Below are 21084 nucleotides of genomic sequence, written 5' to 3'. Positions count from 1 at the left end.
TCATTTGTATGTAAGCAGAAATTAAGAGAAACAGAATGGCAAACGTTTGAAATAAATCAGAATGATGAAAAATGTATGAATGTTTGAAAGATGAGATCACTAAAGCCATGTGAATCTCAAACTGAAAATTTTGACATAGTAGCAATATTGAGGTGCAAGCCTTCAGCTAAATCCTCATTGTTTTGATATAAATAATTGGTATTGGTATTGTGCAATTCTGGGGGCTAAAGGATGATGTCCAGGGAAAACACAGGTGAACTTGTTCGTGAACATGCCAGGACAAGCCAACTCGTATATTTATTCATATTTTATATACACACTGTACATGTATTCATTTGTTAGTGTACCTTGAGATCAATTTCTAAATTTTCTGGTTGTTTTTTTATTTGAGATAAACTGTATTTGAATTTCCCATTTTGTAATAATTAAGGTTGACTAATGGATGATGGACTTCAGCTTAGCAATACACATGTAAATAAATCTATACAAATTTATTTCAATAGTATATACCGGTAGACCATTTCTTACAAGATGATCTCTACTTAAATACATGTACATGTAGCTAATTTAGAGCACTGATCAAAATGTATGTAAAATATAAGAGGAAGCTTGGAACATTGGTAACTATGTTTTTATATGAGACATATTATTTTATGAGGTTAAAGATAATCATAGTATACAAAGACTAATACGACCAGGTTAATTAACTTGTTATATGTACATTCAAGTTTGTTAAGATGAGCTTTCATTGTGGTCTACATGTTTTATCATATACTGTACATTGCTGCTTCTGACCATTCACAGATTTAAAGTTGAGTCGGAATACTTTATTGACCCCAACTTCCCATGATGTAACTTACTCAGTAAATTTAGATTATATTGCTAAATTTCTTGGGAAAGGTAAACATGTTCTTATGATTTGTACATGTGTATATGCCAACTTTTCTTTAAAACATTTCAAGATAAGTATACAAATACATGTATGGTATTCATATTTGTTAGCAGATGTTCCTGCATTTATTGATAAATCAAATACAAAACATTCAAATAACAATAATAGTATATAATATAATTGATTTACATAAAGAGTGACAACTGGAATACACACATAAAAATGCATATGATTGAAAACTTGAAAGTATATATAGAGGTAAGTAAAAGAATCAAGATAAACGCAGAGGCCAACTATCATAAGCATGAATGCTTGAGTCCATGGCAGCCGGGAAAGGTGGGGGTGGGGGGGGGGGGTACATGGCGCTGTTATAGGAATATGTAGGAGAACAGAGAGTCATGTATGAAAGTGCATTTAACTTTAACAGTGTAAAGTGTCATTTACTTCATTATATTATCTTGTTCAATATCTTTGTTTTTTTCAGGAGTATGTGGGCTAAACTGCCTAAAAAAAGATGAAGAAACAAATAACTTGGACCCCCCCCCCCCCCGCCAAAAAAAGAGACTTTTGTATAGTTATTTGTGTATTTAATAACAGTGTAATTATTTATTAGATTCAAATACTATGCAATAACTTTGTGTGTATATGTATATATATATCTATAACATACAGTGTATTTGTGTATTTATTTCCAAGAGAGTCACAACAAGTTTTGTGCATTTGTCAAATTTCTTTCATTGCATTATGAATAATTATTCTGGGTAATTAATGCATGTAATAAAGCTCAAAGCCATGATCCAACTGAGGCACGTAGCTTGTTATTGTTCAAATCTCACCTGCCCAGGACAAAAAATTAAAATACATGTACTACTACTACTACACTGTGTGCAACACACCCCCTTCGTGGAGAAAGGAAAGTAGAAGAGAGAACACCTTTAACAAATATGGGAGATAAAGAAATAATTAAATAAAGAGGAAAATGATGAGGAAGATGAATGAGAATTGCATGAGATTAAAATGAGTACATAGATCAAAATAGAGAGAAAAAGAGTGGCATATGGATTTAATATTTGTTGGTGTTTGTTAGGGGATGAGATGATGTGCTGTGAGTGCTGCTTTTGCAAGTAGTGTCGAGTGACGAAAACATTGGCTCTTTAAGTTACTTACTTTCATATTAAAGTAGATACAATGAATGGCAGTCTATTTTCATTCAATGTTATCTTAATAACTTAAATTAATAACATTTTACCTCAAAGGGTAAAGTTGACATTACACTTTCCAGCTAACAAATTTTGTATTGCTGAAGATTTTGATCCCTCCTTTTCTCAAAAGTTTGAGCTAAATGGCTTATTTTTAGTATTTGATACCATGAGTAGTTCAGCTGGGCATGTGCCCAACAAATTTATTCTTGAGTCAGATGTAACAAAGAATTACCAACTCGTGGACAAAGGGGCAAACAGATTCAGATCTAGATTCACCTTCAAAATAAATTTATTTACCATTAAAAAAAAATAGCAAAAACATAAATAACATGACAAAAATATATTTTTGATAACAAAGATGTTTCAGGAAAATCTCAGGAAATAATGGTTGAACTGTACTTACTTCATAATATAATCAATATATGATTCACAAGTTATGACCTTCATGATAATTGATAAATATTTTTGTAGAAAATAGTAGGATATGTATAAAAGAAAAAGAAGCTATGCTTGTTTATTACATGCATAAAAACTAACGTTAGGTAACGTATGAGTGGGTCATTGAAAATGAACCAGGGCCACAATCACCACATCTTCCCTACATATCAAAGCATGCAATGTTACTATCATCATATATTATAATCAAACAATTATAATGTTAATATGTTATTTTACCATTATTTTCTTTCACATACAAATACAGTACAAAAACATTGATAATATGTACATGTCATGTACATATATTTGTTTTAACGTATCCCTAAAGAGACTGATTGATTGATTGAAATGGTATGTACATGTATTAAATAATAAACACACATGGCCGCTAGGCAGCTGGATTAAGTTGGATATACATGCACCATGCAATGCAATACAAGTTGGGGAAAACAGCAAAATGCAATCGGTTATTACATATTCATAATTTACAAGCATATCATAACAAATGTATAGCAAAATAAACATATGGACTATTGCACCAAAAAGAAAGAGAGAGTAGAGAGAAAAGGAGAGAGAGATAAAAAAAAAAAAAGAAGAGATATATACTTGGACAGAAAGAAAAGTTAAGGCAAAAAGGGAGAAAATATAGATAAAAGAAGAGAAAGAGAGTATTTACTATATAGACAGCTAGAGATAAAAAGAAAAAGTGAGAAAGCAAAAGAAAGAGAGAGAAGACAGAGAAAGAGAGTAATTGGTAGAAATATAGAGGGAGAGTGAAACAAAAAAGAAATATCCATACATTATATCAAAATGTAGAACAAAGTCATTCTCCAGTTGTAGTCCAAGAGAGGATAGTAAACAGTAAACAAATATACTCATTATGGCCCGAATTCACAAAGGAGGTATCTAAACCCATAACAATGTTTTGTAAATGTTACACAAGGTCAGTATGTGTGACATAGGTACCAACACTTTTGACAAGCACTATATATGGCTGGTCTTTGACCAGATATTACAAAGAGGGAAATAGAGAACAAACAAAAATTATTTGATGTAAAATCTTTTCTCTGATTATTGTGAGATATAAACCTCATCATTCTTTGAAATATATAATACAAATGCGCTTTCTTCATTTTTAACCTACAACAACAGTGTACCATGCAATTGTTTATACTCTAAAGATATATGTGTCTTAATTGAGCATGAAACAATTTGTATTTAAAAAAAAAGATTTAATATCATGATTGAAATTTATTGGCAACATTTTCTGTTAATAACAATAATAATTATAACAATAATTATAATAACAACAATAACAATTACACTACTACTACTAACAATAATACATGTACATGTAATTGGAATTTAATTATATAGGGCATTTCCACAAGATATAAGGCACTACAAAGTACCAAATGTACTTTACCAATTTGAGTAAACATATTTACATTTATTTGGGTGATGCTCTATTATCTGCTGATTATAAGGTGATTTGGTAGGCAACAAGATCAGCATGTTTTTTAGCTTGTGCTTATGAAATCCAATCCATCTCAACACAAATGATGGATCAAAATTAGACTTTTGATGGCTATTCAATTATATGCTCATCAAAAACAATATCTTGAGAGTACAAATAATCATTTCCTACACAGCTACATGTTATATTCTGAAGACCATAGAAAATGTACCTGTATCCTATGCCATTGGAACATTATGTGATAAGAAATTCTAAAATTCTAATTTGTAATTTCAAAATATTGTTAAAAAAGTGCAAACGTGTATCCGAACTATACAATTATACCCATTTAAGAATTCATTGAGTAACAACAATCCAGCCATTACTAGTTTTCCTAAGTACCACTTACAAATATTGTGTTGTGACAAATATATCCAACTAGTCAAACAGCTAAAGACACCCTGGGTTACCGATGAATTTGTTAGTTTGTCTCATGAGAGAGATAAGCTTAGCAAAAAGGCTGATAAATCAAACCATCCACAAGCTTGGAGACATTTTAAAACCTGCCAAAATCATGAAAACAGCCTGAAAACTACCTAAAAGAAGGCATATTGTCATCGGCAAATCTTATCTAAGAAGAGTAACCCTTCTGAATTGTGGAAAGTTCTCAAGATTCTTACCCCTAACTCAACACATGGTGAATTAACCCACTAGCTTAAACCTACGTACCCTACATGCTTGTTCTGAGACTGAGCCGCTCATATTTGCCAATGCTTTCAATCAGTTCTTTGCATAAATTAAGAGTTAGACTGCTTCCAAATATCCTCTACAGAATATCCACCTTTCTTTTGAAAATCAAGCTGACATTGCTCAAAATGGCTTTTCTTTGGTTGATGTGACATAATATTTTGTGCTTAAAGAATGACAATCTGTAAAAACTTATGAGGCAACAGGCTTTATTAGAGAAAACCTCACCCCAAGAAATAACTTTGACTTAGAGATTTATTAGATTTTCTTGATAACGTGACGTACTATGTGAAGTCGTTTATCAAGTAAATGTATTCAAATTTATGGATGCTTCTTTCCCAGACGTGTGTGGTGATGAAGCATTTCATTTTACCTGCTATTATCCTTTGTACTACAATTGCCAGAATGCAAATTGCATAAATAAGTTGGTGCTCTTCTGGGGTCAAGGTTTTTCATGTCATGCTAAAAGCCTAAAAGGCATCACATCATGCCAAGAATATCTTCATTTATATATCTCTTGTAAATTTTCATAAGGAACAATTTACATCAAATGGCAGGAATACATCTCATTTTTCAAAATACCTTCACTTATTCTTTGGGGTGAGGTTTCCTTTAATTATAGGTTATTAAAATTGGCTGCACCTATCAACAAAAAAACAATCACCAAACTTTTTAATCTATCTCTCTAATTAGGAGTAATTCCTGAAGAATGGAAGCAGGCCAGGATTACCCCCATTCACAAATGTGGGAACACAGACAATGGAATACAATTATACAGTATACAGATGTGAATATCATCTGATAACGATTCTACCAACAATCATGAAGGTGTTTAGAAAAGACTGTGCACACCTAGTTTACATGACTATTTGTTGGATTCGGACTTGCTTACTCTTACCAATTCATGTTTCCGGAAGGGTTATTCCACTAATACTGCATTGGCATATGTTAGTGACTTCTTATACAGTAATATGGATAGTGGTAAAATAACGGATTTGATTTGATTCCGTGAACTACCGGAAGTTACTATACGCATACTAAAAAGATTTTAGAGATAAAATCATGCTCAGAATACCACCCAAGAAGTTTTCAAATACTGGTCAACTGCGATAACTTGGAACAAGGGAAGCACACATCTGTGATTGCAGATAAGTTTGGCCTGTAAAGCTGAGCACTAAGTTTAACACCACTTGATAAGACGAAGAGTGACGGCTTGAAGACAGAACTACCAGATGACAGGCCTTATGCTGTTTGGTAAGAACGGCTCTGTGTACTCTGTACTCTGTGTACAAAATGGACATTTTGCAGGATCTGTAAAGAAACCATAATGAAACCCACATTGTCATAAACAAATTGTGTTATTTCAATAAAATCCAAACTAGTACGGATGACTTGCCTTATGAAATTGGTATGTATAAAGACTACAAGTTCACATTATTGATATCATTATCTTACACCTTTTTTGTATTCACTGCTGAAAAGAAGCGGACGCTACCTACTTGATCCGCACCTAAAAAGTTCACATTATTGATATCATTATCTTGCACCTTTTTTGTATTCACTGCTGAAAAGAAGCGGACGCTACCTACTTGATCCGCACCTAAAAACATGCAACCTTTCAGAGTAGCTATAGAGTGTAGCACCTCCCATGCGCATTTGTTCCCATGGTTGTGCACATTGTTGTACATGAAATGCCTAATAATCCTATGCTGTCTGATTTTTTTCCCGCTACCTTGTCATGTAACATACAGCCAACCCATTCACAGAAACAGTGCTGGTTAACAGTTTGGGTACACCCTAGATTTTGAAATGTGTTTTAAATTCAGTGTTTGTGTCCCACATACATAATTAGCTTGCTTGGGCTCTAAAAAAGATTGAAACCAGTTTCCATTTTTACCGGTATGTTTCTACATTGCACTAAAGAACGATTTAGGTATGTTGAATTAAAAAAGTCCCTTCCATAGACCCTCCCCCCCCCCCCCCCCCAGCCTCAAACAAAAGTCTTTCCTGGGAGGATGATTGTCTGAGGTGAATGTCCGGGGGGGGGGGGGATTTGTCCTGGGGGTAATTGTCCCAATTTGAACAACTCAAGATCTCCCTTTCTAGCACGTGATGCCTAAAATTTTGGTAAGAAACCAGCCATGGATTTTTAAAGATGAAGAAGAAAATGTAAAAAGTTTACATCACACAATTTGCGATTAAATAGCTCACTTGGGCAATTGAGCTTGGAAACTTGATGGGCCTAGGTTAAAGCTAGTAACAAGAAAAATTTTAATTTACAACAAAAATAAATGGTACAGTTGCAAAAGTAGGGAAAAATACACATTTAAGATATTTCAGCAACAACAAATTTAACACACATCTATGGAAGTGATTTAAATCACTGATTTTGACAAAATAAATGAATCAAGGTGATCTAAATCATCCCTACCCTTGATGAAACTAGGCTTTAAAATGACAAACAAAACCTTCTAACCAACAGCACCTTGGCAAAATTGCCAAATTTGCTTGGGCAAATGATGCTTTATGTATTAGTATCCAAAATACCTCACAGTAATATTAATTTTTTACATGTATTTCGGCATTGTGACAAACTAATGCCTCAGTCACACCTCTGCGTATGTTGCTGCGTATTGCTGCGCTCTGCGGCGTATATCAATACACAGCCGTGCCCAGCAATACGCAGCAAATTTGAAGGTAGCAGTCACACTATTGCGTATCTAGCTCGTAGGTAGCTCATATGCCGCTCGTACAAAGACTGCCTACGGTTGCCTATGGCCACGCTATAGCTCATAGCAGTACGATTCAATACGCAGTTTGCTCGCCATGTTGCGTATGTAGCTCGTTTGCTGCTTTTTTGCTGCTCGTTAGCCGCTTGCACCAGTTGGTCTTGTTGCGTGTCCGCTTGCTTTAGCTCGTCTGTTGTTCGTACTGATGCGTGTCGGCTCGTGCTACAGCGTACCAGCTCGTTTGGGCTGCGGCATATGTAAAAATACTAGTCCTTTTGAGGGACTGGGCATAAACATCTATCTTCTGACGATTCTACATCTACAAGAAAAATAAATCTGATGACAATAATGGCCCTGCAGCAGAGCTCTGCTTTGGTTCAGCTGGAAGAAGAGAGGCGAATGAAGATTATGAGCAAGGGAAGCTGCTGAATGAGCTGCATCAACAAAGTATCCCTCGGAGTTGTTGGGTGCGGTCCTGGATCTACTGGAGGAAGGACCAGGGACAATTCGACCAACTGATGAGGGAACTGGAAGACGAGGACCAAGAGGCATTCACGGACGTGTTGAGGCTAACCCCTGAAATGTTTAAAGAGTTAGAGCAGAGACTACATGAAAGACTGGAGAAGTGGGACACCTTCTTCAGGAAAGCCCTCTTACCCGCACTGAAGCTGGCCAGGGTGACAGCTACAAGACACTAATGTATAGCTTTAGGGTAGCCCATAATACCATTTCACTCATGGTACGTGAGATATGCACTGCCATCATTGAGGAATACGGTGATAAGCTGGTGATGTGACCTACCAGCCCACAGGAATGAAAAGCAGTCACACAGGGCTTCGAAGGCTGCTGGAATTCTCCCCAAACCTTGGTGCTTTGGACGGCAAGCATGTTGCAATCAAGTGCCCTGAGGATAGTGGGTCAATATTTTACAACTACCAGTGTTTCTACTCTATTGTACTCATGGCCCTGGTCGACGCCAAGTACAGATTTGTGTGGATAGATGTCGGAAACGAAACCTCTGATGCACAGCTCTTCAACTCGTGTGAACTAAAACAACGTCTTAAATCTGAAACCCTTGGAGTGCCTCTGCCAGAGCCTCTGTCCAACGATGATGAAGACATCCCCTACTTCTTTGTGGCAGACGAGACCTTCGCCATGACAACATGGCCAATGAAGCCGTACGCAAGGAGGGCTATGGCTAAACAAGAGAGAATTTACAACTACCGGCTGTCCCAGGCAAGGAGATTGGTGGAGAATGCTTTCGGCATTCCTACCAACCGATTTCAGTGCCTGCTGAGTACTGACCACTCTCCGACAAACCCCTTCAACCGTCAGGACCATGGTATAGGCAAGCTCCTTCTCTTGGTCACTTGAGAAGTTGACTAGGTCTTTCCGCGGCTTCTTCGCCATGTTCGTCTCGTGTTCACCCAGCGATGGTGACTCCGGAGCCGGCGGGGCGATGGGACCTAGGCAGCTTGACTGGCTTCGTCCTCGTCGTCACCCCCCCCCCCCCTTTTCGCTTTGGCTTTCGGCATCTTTTCAGTGTTCAGTAGTTGTATATTTTTCAACTGTTGACTGCAGTATGATTCCACCCCGCCTTATATTGCCGATACGCAGCGCATAGGCAACTAATCGCAGTGATAGCGAGCTAAAGCGTGCGGCAACCAGCAACTGCGAGCTAAAGCAAACGCTGTACGAGGTAGACTCGCAGCGTAGCGAGTGGCAATCGCAAGGTTTTTTGGCTGCTGTGAGCGATGTGCGAGCAACAGCGCAACAATACGCGCAATCATGCATATAGACACGAGTTAAAGCGAGGTAATTCGTGCAGGAAACGCAGCTACACATGCTCCGAAAAAAGAGGTGCGTATGATTGCGTTTACCTGCGCTAAGCTACACGCTGTCGCTCGCATTCACTGGTTGCCACTCGTATCCGCTCGTATGCGATTTGACCTTGCGTTTGCTTGCGATAGTTTAGAAAATTTTAAAACTAGCGAGCGACCAACGCAGGCACATGCGCTAGTTTGCGTATTGAGTACGTAGTGAGCATGTTTTATTGCGCGTTATTGGGTATGACTGCCTTTGTCTGCGTTCGGGTAATACCCAGCAATACGCAAGCCAAATACGCAAAGGTGTGACTGAGGCATTAGACATTGTAAGACATAAGTTGTGTCATGTTTTTCTAGACATTATTCTACACCAGACTGTAGAGCAGGGTAGAGCAAGGAGAAAATATCTGCCTACCGGTAATTCCAATTGGACACATATTTTCTGGCTGATTTCAATACCCCAAAAGCGATGGACAGTTGTAACTCCTCCAAGTATTATAATTTCTATGAGATATTTTGGAAAGCTACATGTATGTACATTATTGTTTATGGAAGTAAAGGATGATTTACAGTTAATCTGGAACAATAAAAAAATGTGCTAAAGTATCATTCAAACATACCACTTTGTCTACAATCAAAATAAATTGGAAGACATATTTACTTAGGTTCAGTTGGAGAGAGAAAAAACATTATTTTCAAAAAGGCCCAAAGTTCTTACATGCTCCGAGTCATCCATCTTCTATCCACTCAGAACTGATCTCTTGAAAATGGGTACATGGCATGGTCGATTCCTTGAAGAAGATCTCTAACGTTGAGGCACTGTGATTTAAAATACAGACAAATTGCTCATTATAAGACAGTCAAAAATAATGTCATTATGCTGATACGGTACATGACCGACAATATGTTACCATATTATTTGTATGGCATGGCTGCAGATAGACCTTAAATCAGTTTATTTGTTCTAGGAAATTGCCTTTTGTCAAAATCCAAATACAGTACCTAAAATCATGTGTTGGCTGACATTAATATATCAAAATAAACAGACAAACAAAAACAAAACATACAAACACTTACAAGAGTACATCCCATCAAGTTTATATCTATTTGTAAATCCATTACTTAAAGTAAAAAAGAATTTAAATGGACAATGGATACTCAATTCAATACAATTCAGTTCACCAACGTAAGTGTATAATAGAGAGGGGTAAAGGCTAGATGATAATATGAAGTTAATATCCCCTACATGTAGTCTTAATAAACAATAATACAATAATACAATAATACTCGGGGGGGGGGGGGGGGTTACAGCCCCCAGCTGCGTTTGCCAATGGCAGAGCGGTCTCTGTTATCACAGATGAAAGCGTGAAAAGATGTTGTATTTCAGTATCAATAACATGGATTAGGCCCGCCATGTGTATTGTATCGACAGAGAAAATACTAATCAACATTAAAAAAGACTCTCCGTTATGTAACCCTATTCTTGCCTTCCTTTATGAATAACTTGTATGGATGGCCTGGTGGTCTCCATCATTGGCGTAGATCCTTACTTGATACCTATTTTTGAGGGGGGATGAATGAATAGATCACCCCCCCTCCCCCTGAACAATGGGTATTAAGTAATGATCTACGACACTGGTCTCCATTATCAGAAAGGGAAAGGGGCACATATTGTTAAAAAGGAAATTATCATAGGTGAAAAGGGGCACTGATGAGAATAAAAAAAGGGGCACTTATACTGAAGGATAAAGAGCAATATTTTAGAAAAGAAAAAGGGCATGTGTCAAAATAAGAGGGGAAGTTATTAGAGGTGAAAAAGGACACTCATTAGTGATGAAAAGAGCACTTATCAGGAGGGGAAGGGGCATTTGTAAAAGTAAAACCAGTATCTCTCAGATTTGAATAGGGGCAATTATAAGAGGTGAAGGGGGCACTTATCTGAAGTGAAAAGGAGTAACTTCTCGTACCTGAAAAGGGATACTTACTAGAGATTAAAAAGGGCACTTTAAATGCGAATGGGAAATGGACACTTATTGCAAAGGAAAATGGACACATGTCAAATTAAAAGGGGCACTTATCAGAGGTGAAAGGAACACTTTTTGGGTACTCTGAAAAGTGAGGGGAGGGGGCATGGGTATATTGTCTGCAAGATTCAGACTAATATTCGCAAAATATGAATTAAACGCTTCTGCTTTTACTATCATTGAGCAGAACATTCCGTTTTTTTTTGCACTATCCACCAAACAGAAGGAATAGCATGTGTAATTCAGTACAATATCATCATAATCTTGAATTAACCAAAACTATTTAAGATATGCTTTACTATACACATTCCATAGATCCTGGTGGGCATGGGCTGCAGCACCTTCTCTTTGGAATACTTTACCATTTAATTTGAGAATCATAACTTCCTTAGAGACCTTTAAATCAAAGCTGAAATCTTATCTTTTTTAACGATACCTGTATTTGGCACTATGACACTCATCCAAACTCTCTCATTCTTTATATTTTTTTTGTGGGCCTCGGAATAGAATTGTCTAGATAGACGGCACGATATAAATGCCTATTATTAATTTTAATGGAGATGATATCAGTCGATCTTTCTTCAATTTAAATTTACAAAATTTCCATCAAAGGTACGCATCAGATTGCACTATTTGAAGTGAAAAATTGCAAAAGCTCCATACTGTGTCAAACTCAAGGCTCAAAATACACGGGGGTAGCGGGCGCTTGGCCCCTGTGAGCTTCATAATCGCCTCCGTCAGATTGCTCACAGGGACGATTGCAAATCTGGTGATTCCAAAAGACCAGCAAATAATAAACCTCGACCAGTAAATCAACCGAAAGCTATATTTAGTAAAAGGAAACCAGTTGGCGAGGAGGCGACTGCACTGGCTTGGACCAGAAATTTCGTACAGAGGTAGGAGATCTGACCATTAGAGCATACAGTAACTTGTAAAGTTGTAAGAGGGAAATAATACCGAAAATGATGAAATAGCAAAGAATTTAGGAGTATCATGGGTACCACCAATTCAATGGAAATTTGTATTTAAAAAAAAAGCCCCCGTCAGTACTAAAAGAGCCCCCGTGAGAAGGCTCACGGGGGCTCTTTTTTTGGAAGAGCCCCCGTGGACAAAAAATTAATTTGAGCCCTGGTCAGACTGAAATCAGAGTTTTATTTTCTCTTTATTTAATACAGAGCCTGTATTCAGCAATCCCCCTCCCCCATTCCAACTGAAATTAAAGATTTGTTTTCTCTTTCTTTTATACAGAACATGTATTAGGCGAGCCCCACCCCCCCCCCCTCCCCTTCAACCTGTGGTTACGCCAGTCACATTTCCCTACTCTTACTCGACTATGATATGTCTGACTTAAATTATAGTTTTGTTTTCTCTTTATTTAATAAAGAGCCTATTTTAAGCGAGCCCTCCCCCTCCCAATTCCCCCCGTGGCTACGCCAATCAAATTTTCCTACTCTTTCTTGAATATTAGAGTTCCGACTAAATTGAAGGTTTGTTTTCTCTTTATTTAAAACAGAGCTTGTATTGGTGGGTGAACCCCTCCCCCATTCCTCATTTAATACAGAGCCTGAATTAGGTCTCACCTAATACAGGCTCAGTACTAAAAGAGCCCCCATGAGAAGGCTCACAGGGGCTCTTTTAGTACTGAGGGGGGCTCATATTTTGTACAAATTTCCATTGAATTGGTACCCATGATACTCCTCAATTCTTTGCTATTTCATCATTATCACTTATTTAAGTCAGCATTTTCCCTCTTACAAACTTACAAGTTACATATCTGTTACTGACTGTCATCCCGTCATGACAATCCCTCCATTTCAGCACATTAGTTCTGCACATTATTTCCTCCTCATTATTCGGAGCAACCTTATTCACATTCTTTCTTCACTTTAACCCTATTTAGCCCGGGCTATTTTGAAACTGCATAGCCCGGGGAGGGGGGGCTTCTAAGGCCCCCCCCCCCCCCTATGATCTCGGCCTTGAAACGAAAATTTGCATACATGTCAAGTGAAGTGTATAGAATACTATGGTAATTTCAATTTTTTTGAAAAATTTACTCATTTGCATATTTATGGTAATGTATGCAAATAAGGTCATCAAATTCACATTTTTGCCCATGAAACAGACATTATTCATATTTAAGCATTCTTTCTCACTACATATATTTGTTAGACCATTTGGAATGATAAAGAGTAGGGAAATGAAGAGGGAGGGGGGGGGGGGGGAGCTCACCTATGAAGGTAATGTATAAAATAAAGAGAAAACAAAGTAATTTCAGTCTGACTTTTTATGGTCGAGAAAGAGTTGGGAAATGTGATTGGCGTAGCCATGGGGAATGGGGAATGGGGGGGGGGGGGAGGGCTCGCTTAATTCAGGCTCTGTATTAAATGGGAATGGGGGGGGGAGGGCTCGCTTAATTCAGGCTCTGTATTAAATGGGAATGGGGAGGGGAGGGCTCGCTTAATTCAGGCTCTGTATTAAATAAAGAAAATACAAATCTTTTATTTTAGTTGGAACTCTCATATTCGAGTAGGAGAGAGGAAAAGGGAGCGGAGGGCTCACTTAATACAGACTCTGCATTAAATAAAGAGAAAACAAAACTATAAGTTTAGTCGGACGTATCATATTTGAGAAAGAGTAGGGAAATGCAATTGGCGTAGCCACGGGGTGAAGGGGGAGGGGGGGGGGAGCTCGCCTATGAAGGTCATGTATAAAATAAAGAGAAAACAAAGTAATTTCAGTCTGACTTTTTATGGTCGAGAAAGAGTTGGGAAATGTGATTGGCGTAGCCATGGGGAATGGGGGGGGGGGGGGGGGGGAGGGCTCGCTTAATTCAGGCTCTGTATTAAATGGGGAATGGGGGGGGGAAGGGCTCGCTTAATTCAGGCTCTGTATTAAATGGGGAATGGGGGGGGGAGGGCTCGCTTAATTCAGGCTCTGTATTAAATAAAGAGAAAACAATCTATAAGTTTAGTCGGACGTATCATTTTTGAGACAGAGTAGGGAAATGTGATTGGCGTAGCCACGGGGTAAGGGGGGGTGGGGGGGGGGGGAGCTCGTCTATGAAGGTAATGTATAAAATAAAGAGAAAACAAAGTAATTTCAGTCTGACTTTTATGGTCGAGAAAGAGTTGGGAAATGTGATTGGGGTAGCCATGGGGAATGGGTGGGGGGGGGAGGGCTCGCTTAATACAGGCTCTGTATTAAATTGGGAATGGGGGGGGGGGAAGGGCTCGCTTAATTCAGGCTCTGTATTAAATGGGGAATGGGGGGGGGGGAAGGGCTCGCTTAATTCAGGCTCTGTATTAAATGGGGAATGGGGGGGGGGAGGGCTCGCTTAATTCAGGCTCTGTATTAAATAAAGAGAAAACAAACTATAAGTTTAGTCGGACGTATCATATTTGAGAAAGAGTAGGGAAATGCGATTGGCGTAGCCACGGGGTGAAGGGGGAGGGGGGGGGAGCTCACCTATGAAGGTAATGTATAAAATAAAGAGAAATAAAGTTATTTCAGTCTGACTTTTATGGTCGAGAAAGAGTTGGGAAATGTGATTGGCGTAGCCATGGGGAATGGGTGGGGGGGGGGAGGGCTCGCTTAATTCAGGCTCTGTATTAAATTGGGAATGGGGGGGGGGGGGAGGGCTCGCTTAATTCAGGCTCTGTATTAAATGGGAATGGGGGGGGGGGAGGGCTCGCTTAATTCAGGCTCTGTATTAAATGGGGAATGGGGGGGGGGGAGGGCTAGCTTAATTCAGGCTCTGTATTAAATAAAGAAAATACAAATCTTTTATTTTAGTTGGAATTCTCATATTCGAGTAGGAGAGAGGAAAAGGTGATTGGCGTAGCCAAGGGTAAAGGGAGCGGAGGGCTCACTTAATACAGACTCTGCATTAAATAAAGAGAAAACAAACTATAAGTTTAGTCGGACGTATCATATTTGAGAAAGAGTAGGGAAATGCAATTGGCGTAGCCACGGGTGAAGGGGGAGGGGGGGGGGGGGAGCTCACCTATGAAGGTAATGTATAAAATAAAGAGAAAACAAAGTAATTTCAGTCTGACTTTTTATGGTCGAGAAAGAGTTGGGAAATGTGATTAGCGTAGCAATGGAGAATGGGTGGGGGGGGGGGGGGGGAGGGCTCGCTTAATTCAGGCTCTGTATTAAATAGGGCATGGGGGAGGGGGGTTCCCCCTTATACAGGCTTTCTATTAAATAAAGAGAAGACAAAGCTTCAATTTCAGTCAGAACTAAAATAGTCGATAAAGAGTAAGAAAATGTGATTGGCGTAGCCAGGTGGTAAGGGGAGGGGGGCTCACCTAATACAGGCTCTATATTAAATAAAGAGAATACAAATAAAAGAGGCCTGTATTATATAAAAGGAAAATAAATATCTTTAAATTAGTTGGAACTCTCATAGTCGAGAGAGAGTAAATAAATGTGATTTGCATAGCCAGGGGATAAAAGGGGGGGGGGGTGGCTCACCTAAAAGAGGCCTGTATTATATAAAAGGAAAAAATATCATTAAATTAGTCGAAACTCTCATAGTCGAGAAAGAGTAAGTAAATTTGATTGGCGTAGCCAAGCGGGAATGGGGAGGGGGGAGGGCTCACTTAATACAGACTCTATATTAAATAAAGAGAATACAAATCTTTAATTTTAGTTGGAACTTGGAACTCTCATAGTCGAGAAAGAGTAAATAAAGGCAATTTGCATAGCCAAGGGGTAAAGGGGGGGGGGCTCACCTAATAGAGTCCCTGTATTGTACAAATATCTTTAAATTAGTCTGAACTCTCATAGGCAAGAAAGAGTAAGTAACTGTGATTGGCGTAGCCAGGGGGGAAAGGGGGTTAGGGTGGGGGGGGGGAGGGCTCGCTCAATACAGACTCTGTATAAAATATAGAGAAAACAAATATTGAATTTCAGTCAGAACTATAACAGTCAATAAAGAGTAAGTAAATGTGATTGGCGCAGTCAAGCGGGAATGGGGAGAGGGAGGGCTCACTTAATACAGGCGCTATATTAAATAAAGAGAATACAAATGTTTAATTTAGTCGAGAAAGAGTAAATAAATGTGATTTGCATAGCCAGGGGGTAGGGGGGGGGATTGGCTCACCTAAAAGAGGCCCTGTATTATATAAAAGGAAAATAAATATCTTTAAATTAGTTGGAACTCTCGTAGTCGAGAAAGAGTAAGTAAATGTGATTGGCGTAGCTAAGCAGGGAATGGGGGGGGGGGGGTGGCTCACTCAATACAGACTCTGTATTAAATAGGGCATGGGGGAGGGGGGTTCCCCCTTATACAGGCTTTCTATTAAATAAAGAGAAGACAAAACTTCAATTTCAGTCAGAACTAAAATAGTCGATAAAGAGTAAGAAAATGTGATTGGCGTAGCCAGGTGGTAAGGGGAGGGGGGCTCACCTAATACAGGCTCTATATTAAATAAAGAGAATACAAATAAAAGAGGCCTGTATTATATAAAAGGAAAATAAATATCTTTAAATTAGTTGGAACTCTCACAGTCGAGAAAGAGTAAATAAATGTGATTTGCATAGCCAGGGGATAAAGGGGGGGGGGGGTGGCTCACCTAAAAGAGGCCTGTATTATATAAAAGGAAAAAATATCATTAAATTAGTTGAAACTCTCATAGTCGAGAAAGAGTAAGTAAATTTGATTGGCGTAGCCAAGCGGGAATGGGGAGGGGGGAGGGCTCACTTAATACAGACTCTATATTAAATAAAGAGAATACAAATCTTTAATTTTAGTTGGAACTTGGAACTCTCATAGTCGAGAAAGAGTAAATAAAGGCAATTTGCATAGCCAAGGGGTAAAGGGGGGGGGGGGCTCACCTAATAGAGTCCCTGTATTGTACAAATATCTTTAAATTAGTCTGAACTCTCATAGGCAAGAAAGAGTAAGTAACTGTGATTGGCGTTGCCAGGGGGAAAAGTGGGGTTAGGGGGGTTAGGGGTTAGGGGGTTAGGGGGGGAGGGCTCGCTCAACACAGACTCTGTATAAAATATAGAGAAAACAAATATTTAATTTCAGTCAGAACTATAACAGTCAATAAAGAGTAAGTAAATGTGATTGGCGCAGTCAAGCGGGAATGGGGAGAGGGAGGGCTCACTTAATACAGGCGCTATATTAAATAAAGAGAATACAAATGTTTAATTTAGTCGAGAAAGAGTAAATAAATGTGATTTGCATAGCCAGGGGGTAGGGGGGGGGGGGGATTGGCTCACCTAAAAGAGGCCCTGTATTATATAAAAGGAAAATAAATATCTTTAAATTAGTTGGAACTCTCGTAGTCGAGAAAGAGTAAGTAAATGTGATTGGCGTAGCTAAGCAGGGAATGGGGGGGGGGGGGGGTGGCTCACTCAATACAGACTCTGTATAAAATATAGAGAAAACAAATATTTAATTTCAGTCAGAACTATAATAATCGTTAAAGAGTAAGTAAATGTGTTTGGCATAACCATTAGGTGGCTCACCTAATAGAGTCCCTGTATTGTACGAATATCTTTAAATTAGTCTGAACTCTCATAGGCAAGAAAGAGTAAGTAACTGTGATTGGCGTAGCCAGGGGGGAAAGGGGGGTTAGGGTGGGGGGGGGGGGAGGGCTCGCTCAATACAGACTCTGTATAAAATATAGAGAAAACAAATATTTAATTTCAGTCAGAACTATAATAGTCGATAAAGAGTAAGTTAATGTGTTTGGCATAACCAAAGGTTGAAGGGGGGGAGGGGGGGCTCGCCTTATACAGGCTCTGTATAAAATAAAGAGAAAATAAGGTAATTTCAGTTAGACGTATCATAGTCGAGAAAGAGTAGGGAAATATAAAGGGCATAGCCACGGGGTAAAGGAAGGGGGGATCTGGAGCTCACCTAATACAGGTTATATATAAAATAAAGAGAAACAAATCTTGAATTTCAGTCGGAACTATTAATAGACTAGATAGAGTACGCAAATATGATTAGCGTAGCCACGGGTGGGGGGGGGGGGAGGGGAGGCTCGCCTTATAAAATGCAGCCTCTGTATTAAATAAAGGGGAAAAAGTAATTTCAGTCTGACTTTTTATAGTCGAGAAAGAGTTATGAAATATGATTGGGGTAGCCACATAGAATGTGGGGGGGGGGGGGGGGGTGGCTCGCTCAATACAGACTCTGTATAAAATATAGAGAAAACAAATATTTAATTTCAGTCAGAACTATAGTAATCGTTAAAGAGTAAGTAAATGTGTTTGGCATAACCATTAGGTGGCTCACCTAATAGAGTCCCTGTATTGTACGAATATCTTTAAATTAGTCTGAACTCTCATAGGCAAGAAAGAGTAAGTAACTGTGATTGGCGTAGCCAGGGGGGAAAGGGGGGTTAGGGTGGGGGGGGGGAGGGCTCGCTCAATACAGACTCTGTATAAAATATAGAGAAAACAAATATTTAATTTCAGTCAGAACTATAATAGTCGATAAAGAGTAAGTTAATGTGTTTGGCATAACCAAAGGTTGAAGGGGGGGGGGGGGCTCGCCTTATACAGGCTCTGTATAAAATAAAGAGAAAATAAGGTAATTTCAGTTAGACGTATCATAGTCGAGAAAGAGTAGGGAAATATAAAGGGCATAGCCACAGGGTAAAGGAAGGGGGGATCTGGAGCTCACCTAATACAGGTTATATATAAAATAAAGAGAAACAAATCTTGAATTTCAGTCGGAACTATTAATAGACTAGATAGAGTACGCAAATATGATTAGCGTAGCCACGGGTGGGGGGGGGGGGAGGGGAGGCTCGCCTTATAAAATGCAGCCTCTGTATTAAATAAAGGGAAAAAGTAATTTCAGTCTGACTTTTTATAGTCGAGAAAGAGTTATGAAATATGATTGGGGTAGCCACATAGAATGTGGGGGGGGGGGGGGGGTGGGAGGGCTCGCTTATTACGGGCTCTGCATTAAATGAAGAGAAATCTTAGGTTACCCAACGCTAATTCTGAAGAATTCTGTTTCTTAAGTAAGGACAAATATTAAAAATAATGTGTTTCTCGTCAGGAAAAAGAGGAAGCTGGGCATTACTATTTACTATTTTGCGATTTTGTTTTCTTCTCCAAAGATGGCTGCCGCACCAAATATAGCTTGCCAAGTCTATTTTATTCACATATATTGTGCTATGTGAGTATACTGATGCCATGTATGACAAAACAAATGATTTGTATCACCTTAAAATAGAAGCTATTTGAACAAAATTTATATCATACCTAGATCTAGGTCTAACCATTTTTTTTTTTTTTTTTTTTGGGGGGGGGGGGTATATTTCAACTAAATAGTAAATAGTAAAAAAAAAGGAGGCAGCGGCCAAAAAGGAGGCAGCGGCCAAAAAGGAGGTGGGCAGGGACGAGAAACACTTTATTTTTGTTACTTGGTCTAACGCTAAACCTAATCTAAACCCTAACTCTATCTCTAACCCTAACCCTAACCCTAACCTAACCCTAACCTAACCCTAATTATCCCTAACCCTAACCCTAGGTCTATGACGTTTATGTACATAAATCCTAAAGTTAAGCCGAGTAATTGACTAAATTACTGTTTGAAATCAACTGTTCTCAGCCTGAATGTCCGGATAAACAACCTGTTTATCAAACAAACGGCCGAGGGTAAAGAATTATGAGCTCGCGTACTCTCTTCGGAACAGCAGCTTCCCCCTGCCAGAGTTCTGGGGAGCTTGCTGATTAGATCTACGTAATATTCACAACACAAACATCACAGAAAAGACGGAGATCTTATCCGTCATTTACAAATTGCTTACCAAAATTGTTGATCAGGGCTTGAAGTCGAATGCGATGAATAAACAAAATGATGGCCACCGTCTTCCTACGTGTCTTTCATGATTTTGTGAGAGATTAGACACACTGTTCACTCCGACTGGGATCAGAATCGTGACAAATGTACTCGCTTTAGAGCCCCATATGTTTTACACGTAGAAGTCACTTTCGAACAAAAGAGGGCGTATTTTTAACAACATTAGAAATAACCCTTTTTCCAAACAGATTTTTAACTCATAAAAGTGGAAAAATATAGTTCTAAAATCCTATAAAAGCAAAATCTAACGTCTGTTTGATATTTCAGAGTAGCATTTGAGCAAAAATAAAACAAATGTATGGTCAAACTAGGTGTATGAATTGACCCGAAAGCTGGTTCACAATGACAATCTCCCATTCATTCATACACATTCTCTAGAGATGCCTTAAATTTCACCATGAAATATTTAAGTTTCCAATGCTAAATTTCCTTTATTTCAACAAAAAACGAAAAATAGTTGTTAAATAATCAATTTAATAGCATTCATCTATAATCTTCATCGAAAAATTTGAAATTATGAAGAAAACTAAAACCTAAATTTTGTTCCACAATGACAAATTTTATAGATGGGCTATTCGTCCAAAACAAATATTTAATATGTAAAAAATTAATTAAAAATATTTTCTTGCATAATTTCAGGGAAAAATGATTTTTTTATTTTATTTAGGCTCTATTCTTTGTGTGGAGCACCATCAATTCTTACTGCACTACTTTTATTACAATTACAGATAAGTTTTAGTTTTGGAGAGAAAAAACGTTTTTTTATATAGATGTACATACTTAACTAGTATATTGTTCATCTTGTCTTTTTTGCAATTTTTCGAAAACTGAAAAACGAATTGAAAAATCAATTAAATGATCAAAAAGGAATAGAAAAGCTCTTTATATCTCTTTTGGAGAATATGGAATTCGTCAAGAAATGAAAAACCTA

The 21084-nt window shown here is 38.4% G+C and overlaps 1 long non-coding RNA gene across 1 annotated transcript; it reads right to left on the bottom strand.

Annotated features, from left to right (window-relative positions):
• Window positions 1–5322: 5322 nt before the first annotated feature.
• On the bottom strand, window positions 5323–20578 carry LOC115929541. Its single transcript, XR_004066527.1, has 3 exons — window positions 20101–20578; window positions 10009–10109; window positions 5323–6046 (listed from the first exon to the last, which is right to left on the bottom strand). It is a non-coding gene; the product is annotated as an uncharacterized LOC115929541 (long non-coding RNA).
• Between the last annotated feature and the right edge of the window lie 506 nt (window positions 20579–21084).

Source organism: Strongylocentrotus purpuratus, unplaced genomic scaffold, assembly GCF_000002235.5.
Source record: "Strongylocentrotus purpuratus isolate Spur 01 unplaced genomic scaffold, Spur_5.0 spur5_scaffold_5, whole genome shotgun sequence".
In the NCBI taxonomy this organism is placed as follows: domain Eukaryota; kingdom Metazoa; phylum Echinodermata; class Echinoidea; order Camarodonta; family Strongylocentrotidae; genus Strongylocentrotus; species Strongylocentrotus purpuratus.
The sequence above is the reverse complement of the archived record's forward strand: the minus strand, read 5'-3'. Positions and strand labels throughout refer to the sequence as shown.